This window comes from Triticum dicoccoides, chromosome 3A, assembly GCF_002162155.2.
Source record: "Triticum dicoccoides isolate Atlit2015 ecotype Zavitan chromosome 3A, WEW_v2.0, whole genome shotgun sequence".
NCBI classification, from domain to species: Eukaryota; Viridiplantae; Streptophyta; class Magnoliopsida; order Poales; family Poaceae; genus Triticum; species Triticum dicoccoides.
The window spans coordinates 455303693-455311214 of NC_041384.1; positions in this window are offsets into that span (position 1 = coordinate 455303693).

A 7522-nucleotide genomic window follows, 5' to 3' on the forward strand; every position below is an offset into this window, starting at 1 on the left:
AGCAATCTCGCGCTTCAATTGAGTCCACCAATAAGCCTGCTTGAGGTCCTAGTACATCTTCGTACTCCCAGGGTGGATAGAGAGGAGTGAATTGTGAGCCTCATTCATAATGACTTTGCGAAGGTCACCTTTAGGCACAACAATGCGATCCTCGAAGAAGAGAGTGTCCTTGTCATCAAGGCGATAGCACTTGTACTTGGATTGACTCTTGGCAATCCCAATCTTCACCTTCTTCACCATATCATCAAGAAGTTGAGCCTCGCGAATCTGATCTTCCAAAGTAGGAGAGACTTGAAGGTTGGCGAGGAAACCTTGAGGAACAACTTGCAAATTGAGTTTGCGGAAAGCTTCACAAAGCTCGGGTTGGTAAGGCTTGAGAATCAGACTGTTGTAGTAAGCCTTCCTGCTCAATGCGTCAGCAATTACATTGGCCTTGCCTGGAGTATATTCGATACTCGGATTATACTCTTGAATCATTTCGACCCAACGAGTCTGCCTGAGGTTGAGATTAGGCTGAGTGAATATGTACTTGAGACTGTTGTGGTCAGTGAAGATGTCCACTTTTCTTCCCAATAAGAGATGTCTCCAAGTCAAAAGAGCATGCACAACTGCCGCCAACTCGAGGTCATGAGTGGGGTAGTTCTTCTCGTTGGGATTCAACTGGCGAGAGGTATAAGCCACAACTTTCTTCTCTTGCATCAACACTGCACCAAGACCTTGAAGAGAGGCATCGCAGAAGACCTCGAACGGTTTGGATTCATCAGGAGGAGTCAGAACTGGAGCAGTGAATAATTTCTCTTTCAGGGTGTTGAAAGCGATGTCACATTCCGGAGACCAAACGTACTTGACGTGCTTCTGGAGAAGGTTTGAAAGAGGCTTCGCAATCTTTGAAAAGTTCTCAACAAACCTTCTCGACAATAGCTTGCGAGACCAAGGAAGCTACGGAGTTGCTTCACGTTCTGAGGTGGTTCCCAATTCACAATTGCATACACCTTCTCAGGATTCACTGCTATGCCCTTGGCAGAGATGATATGCCCAAGATAGAGAACCTCATCGAGCCAAAACTCGCACTTTGAGAACTTTGCGTAGAACTGATGTTCTCTGAGCTTATCGAGCACCAAATGCAAGTGCTTGGCATGATCTTCCTTGTTCTTGGAAAAGACCAGAATGTCATCGAGGTAGACCAAGATGAAGTCATTTGTGTAGGCGTTGAAGATGAAGTTCATCATGCGAGAGAAAGTCGGCGGAGCGTTGACGAGGCCAAAAGACATGACAGTGTATTCATATGAACCATAGCTTGTTCTGAACGCCGTCTTGGGAATATCTTGCTCACGAATTCGGATCTGGTGATAGCCCATACGGAGATCAAGCTTGGAGAATACTTGAGCACCTTTGAGTTGTTCAAACAGCTCGTTGATGTTGGGAAGTGGGTACCTGTTCTTTATAGTCTTCTTGTTCAATGGATGGTAGTCAACACAAAGTCGGTCCGTTCCATCCTTCTTCTTCACAAAAAGAACTCCACAACCCCACGGAGAAGAACTAGGTCGGATGAGACCCATTCGCTCTTGAATATCAAGTTGCTTCTTCAACTCCATCAACTCTTCAAGTCCAAGCTTGTAGGGACGTTTGCAAACAGGTTCCGTGCCCGGCTCAAGATCGATAACGAATTCAACTAGCCGATGCGGAGGCATTCCTGGAAGCTCTTCTGGAAAGACATCTTGATATTCGCAAACGACTGGTATTTGAGAGATGGCATCCAGTTCACCCTTCTCATTGAGAGAAAACAGACGGATGGTATCACCATGATCGGCAAAGACAATTACATCCTCAGAAGAATGAGTCAATTGAATCTGCCTGGCAGCACAATCAAGCTGAACCTTGTGCTTAGAAAGCCAATCCATTCCGAGAATAAGATCGATATCCGAGTCACCAAGAACCGTAGGAGAAGACAGAAACTTGTAGTCACCCAAAGTGATAGTAACATCAGGAACAATGGAATTAGAATTCATGCGCCTACCGGGAGAGACAACTGCTATCGGTCTAGGCAAAACTTGCAAAGCCAACTCATGCTTAGATGCAAAAGGTCTTGAGATGAAACAATGTGATGCACCAATGTCAAAAAGAACTTTTGCAGGAATATCGTTAACAGGAAGGTTACCCATGATGACGTCTGACGAATCCTCTGCCTGAGCTGCATTCATCAAGTTGACCTTGGCATTCTTGGGGTTATGCTTGACCACAGCTGTACTTGCCGATCTCACAAGAGGAGGAGGAGGAGGGAGACGCCTCTGATTGAAGCATTTGTTGGCATAGTGACCCTTCTGTTGGCACTTGTTGCACGTGACCTTTGAGAGGGAACGGTGATACGGTGCACTTGATCTTGGAGCTTGAGACAAAGTCTTGTTCTGAAAGCCTGGGTTGGGTGGGTGGGAAGATCCACTGCCACCTTTGCTCTTCTGCTAATAAGGCTGACGGAACGGAGGAGGAGGAAGCCAATACTTCTGCTGCTTAGCCACTTGAGTTGAGGAAGAAGGAGTTGCATCTCTGACTCGCTTCTTGGAAGCATCGCACTTCAGTTGAGCAGTCTCTTGCTTCATTGCCATGTTGTAAAACTCATCGTACCTCTTGGTCTCAAAGAGAACGAGAGCTAGCTGGATTTCTTCTCTGAGACCACCCCTGAACTGATATATCATGCTCTTCTTGTTAGGGACGTCCTGCTTAGCAAAACGAGCAAGCTTCTGAAACATCTTGTTGTACTCGTAGACAGACATAGAGCCTTGCTTCAGGTTGCGGAATTCCTCACGCTTGCTTTCAACCATGCTCTGAGGAATATGATGAGCTTTGAAGTCTTGACGGAATTCATCCCAGGTAATCACACGGCCTCCTCTGGAATCTTTGTACTGTTGAAACCATTCTGCAGCTTGGTCTTTGAGTTGGAAGGAGGCGAACTTGACAAAGTCCTCAGGCCTGACGTTAATGCACTCGAAATGCTTGCATATGTCCACGAGCCAATCATCAGCGTCTGTTTCCTCAACACAATTGCTGAAGGTCTTTGGCTGGTTAGCAAGGAACTGGTTGAGTGTAGCAAAGTGATTCTGATTGTTGCCTTGGCCCTGGTTCCCCTGGTTGTGCTCTTGAAGAAGTTGCATGATCAGCTGTGTGTTTGCATTGGTAGCGGCCATCACAGCTTGCCATGTCTCCGGAGGTGGAGGTGGTGGTGGCGGATCAGGATTCAGAGTCGTGCGTGTTGGAGGAGCCATCCTGAAGAGGTTGACATCCATTAGCACATTGACAGACAAATATTGAAGCTGAATCAAACGGGTTGAAATTGCAACATATAGTCTTCACATCCGAACAAAATGAACGAATGCATTCCAATTGAGATGGTCGCATATCCATAAATTGAGAAGCCACTTAGAATTGAGGTAGAAGAAAAACAATAAGGTACGGAACAAGAACGAATACTCGGTAAGGATCACCCAATCTGAAACCAAATATCCGTGGAAGAAGAACTAGAGCTACAAGAATTCCCACCTATGAAACTCCCGAACCTTTCCAGTTATGCAATCAGGTGTTGGGGATACAGGGGAAGCATAATATCTCACCCAAATCTAGCAAATCCTACATCCGGTTGTATCCATCCTTCAACACATAACCGAGAAAAACTTCGGAAATCGTCTACCTCAACCTTCAAAAAGCATCCATTATACAAGTTATGGCAATACTCCCGAACTCCCGCCCCAGTACTGGGTGGCGTCGAGGTTATCTCACCAACAACTGCATAAAAGAGATTTTCGATGTCGGCGAAACTCAGGTATTCCAGAATCTCAACGATAAAATTGTGACGACAACACCTCGGAGCTCAACTCCCCGGGACACTGCCACAACCCCTAAATGACAGGAGGCACCAAGAACAATGTTCTCATCACAAATCGATCGGAACGATTCCAAGATACCTGCGTGATCCTAATTTTTTTAGTGAAATTTGAGAAGAGAAGAGTCAAAACTCTACGTCAGGATGCCTTACCAGAGCGATGAAGGGACTGGGGAGTAAAAAGAATTCCTAAACTCTCTGATATATAATTCCTAAATAACTCAAAACATTTTTTCTAGACTCAACAACGCCAACGATTCGATTAAGCAGGGGGGCTCCTAAGGTTGGGGAAGGCTCGGATTACCAACTTGTAACGCCCTCGATGCGGCTATATCTCCTACATGTCGAAGCATGACTTAGAGGCATAACCGCATTGAAAGCAATGTCGCAAGTAAGGTAATCTTCACAACAACCCATTTAAATAGATAATAGGGGAAAAGGTACATAGTTGGCTTACACTCGCCACGTCACACAAATACATGAATAACATTACAATCATCCAATACACTCATGGTCCGACTACGGTACCAAAATAAAGATCAACCCCCACATGCGACAAAGTCCCCGATCGCCCCAACTTGGCACCACTACTAATCATCTGGGAAAGACATATAGTAACGGCGAGAGTCTTCATCGAACTCCCACTTGAGCTCAAGCGCATCGTCTGGAGCGGTATCATCGGTCCCTGCATCTGGTTTGGAAGTAATCTGTGAGTCACGGGTACTCAGCAATCTCGCATCCTCGCGATCAAGACTATTTAAGCTTATAGGTAAGGCAAGGTAATATGTGGAGCTGCAGCAAGCGACTAGCATATATGGTGGCTAACATACGCAGATGAGAGCGAGAAGAGAAGGCAAAGCACGGACGAATAACTATGATCAAGAAGTGATCCTAGAACAACCTACGTCAAGCATTACTCCAACACTGTGTTCACTTACCGGACTCCGCCGAGAAGAGACCATCACGGTTACACACGCGGTTGATTCATTTTAATTAAGTTAAGTTTCATGTTATCTACAACCGGACATTAACAAATTCCCATCTTCCCATAACCGTGGGAACGGCTTTCGAAAGTTCAAATCCCTGCAGGGGAGTCCCAACTTAGCCCATCACAATCTCTCACAGTCAACAAGAAATATTCCTTCTAGTGGGAAGACCCGATCAGGCTCGGAATCCCGGTTACAAGACATCCTCGACAATGGTAAAACTAAACCAGCAACACCGCCCGAATGTGCCGACAAATCCCGATAGGAGCTGCACATATCTTGTTCTCAGGGCACACCGGATTGTCCAAGGTTCCGGTAGGCCAGCCCAGAGTTGCCCCTGGTGGCCACCGGCAGCTGACAGGTTGGACCAACACTCAGAGGAGCACTGGCCCGGGGGTTTAAATAAAGATGACCCTTGAGTCCGTGGAACCCAAGGGAAAAAGAGGCTAGGCGGCGAATGGTAAAACCAAAGTTGGGCATTGCTGGAATAGTTTTATTCAAGGCGAACTGTCAAGGGGTTCCCATTATAACCCAACCACGTAAGGAACGTAAAATCCGGGAACTTAACACCGATCTGACGGAAACTAGGGCGGCAAGAGTGGAACAAAACACTAGGCAAAAGGCCGAGCCTTCCACCCTTTACCAAGTATATAGGTGCATTAAGATAACAAGATAATATAGTGATATCCCAACATATAAACAATGTTCCAACAAGGAACGATCTCCAATCTTCACCTGCAACTAGCAACGCTATAAAAGGGGCTGAGCAAAGCGGTAACATAGCCAATCAACGGTTTGCTAGGACATGGTGGGTTAGAGGTTTGACATGGCAATTTGGGAGGCTTGATAAGCAAGTGGTAGGCATCGTAGCATAGGCATAGCAAAAGAGCGAGCATCTAGCAAGCAAAGATAGAAGTGATTTCGAGGGTATGATCATCTTGCCTGCAAAGTTGCCAAAGTTGACTTGATCCTCATAAGAGAACTCAACGGGCTCCTCGTTCGCGAACTCGTCTCCCGGATCTACCCAAACAAGACAAACAAGCAAAAGGAACACAATCAACCACGTGCAATGCTCAAACAACATGATGCAAACATGGTATGCTATGCGGGATGCGATATGTGATGCATATGCAAGATTTGACAAGGAATGATTTAACCTGGCCTCAACATGGAAATCCAAGAGTGACACTAGAAAGGTGAGGTGATTTCGGTTGAAATCGATATAAAGATCACCGGAATCAAATGCACGGTTTGGAAATGGCAAGCAAAACAAATATGGCACCGGTCTGCGATAATCAGCAAGTAGCCATCTAAATGCATCAAGATAAATATGCTACAACACTCAAACTTGACAACAAAATACATGGCAGGGATCCATTCATGATGATTGACAAAAGATGAACACTGAGCTACGGCTAATTCATCCATTAACAAGTTCAAACAAGCATGGCAAAAGTGCAAATGATAACAGGTTTCAGACTTAGTGAAATTAACACAAGTCTGGAATTTAACATCAGGTAGCACACTTTGGAGCATGAAAACTACATGCTATAGGAACTTAACATGGCAAAGAAAGGGATGACATGAAGCTACTCAAGCACTTAACAAAAGTCCCTTAGTGACCTTGAGCCAAAAGGGATCAGAAAATACAATTGCAAGCATGTGAACATGGCAAAAACATAAACAGATCTCAGACTTAGTGAAAAACTGGAGCATGCAAAACAGTTAACGAGTAGTCATGTTTACGAGCTCGATGCACTCACTACAGAGCATGGCATGACAAACTAAGCATACACTCATCAAGAATACATGGCATAGACGCTAGACATGGCAAGAACAACAACATAGCATGCACGGATCAATAACAACATCCTCGGCAAAATCGCTAACAAGTCAACAATCTGTCAGGATTCACGAAATAGCAAAAGTAGAGCTCTATTGACTCAAGCTAGGGTGCTCCATAAATGCAAAAAAAGACATGGATAGATAGAGCACCACAATGTTAACAAATCATCCTTACTGATCATCCTCAAAAGAGGAACCGATCACTAGGAAACAACATGAACATATGGCAAAATGACAAAATCAGCTCAAGGACTTAGTGAAATTCTAAGTCCCTGAAATCAGCATTACCGATTGCACTACTTTGCAAGCTTCTGCTAGTCACCACACATATCACAAAAATACATGGTAAGCACCTCTGTAAAGATGGCATGGCATATAACAAAACACATGTAGAGTTCAGGAGCATATCATGCACACATTAATCATGGCAAAAATGACAAATATATGTTTGATGAAACAAATCTGCCAAGTTTATCACATAGCCCTCTTCCAACAGCATTTCGGGCATTAAGATGAGCTCAAATGAAAATGCTGCAATGAGGTGAAATGATGTACACGTTGAGACAAACATTTTGATATGCCGCATGCGCAAATCGGAGCTACGGATGTGGAGTTACGGCATGTCGAAAAAAGCGAAAAAATACGGAGTTAGGAGAGAAAGTCAACCCTCAGATCTAGGGTTTACTGTAGCCCCGATCGGATCTCGCCAGAACAGTAGTGGATCGCGGCACCCGAGGTTCGCCGGAGTGAGGGGAGGTCGGGGCGGCGCCGGCTTGCCGGGGCGAGGAGGCGGCGCTGATGGCGGCGGTGGCCGGCG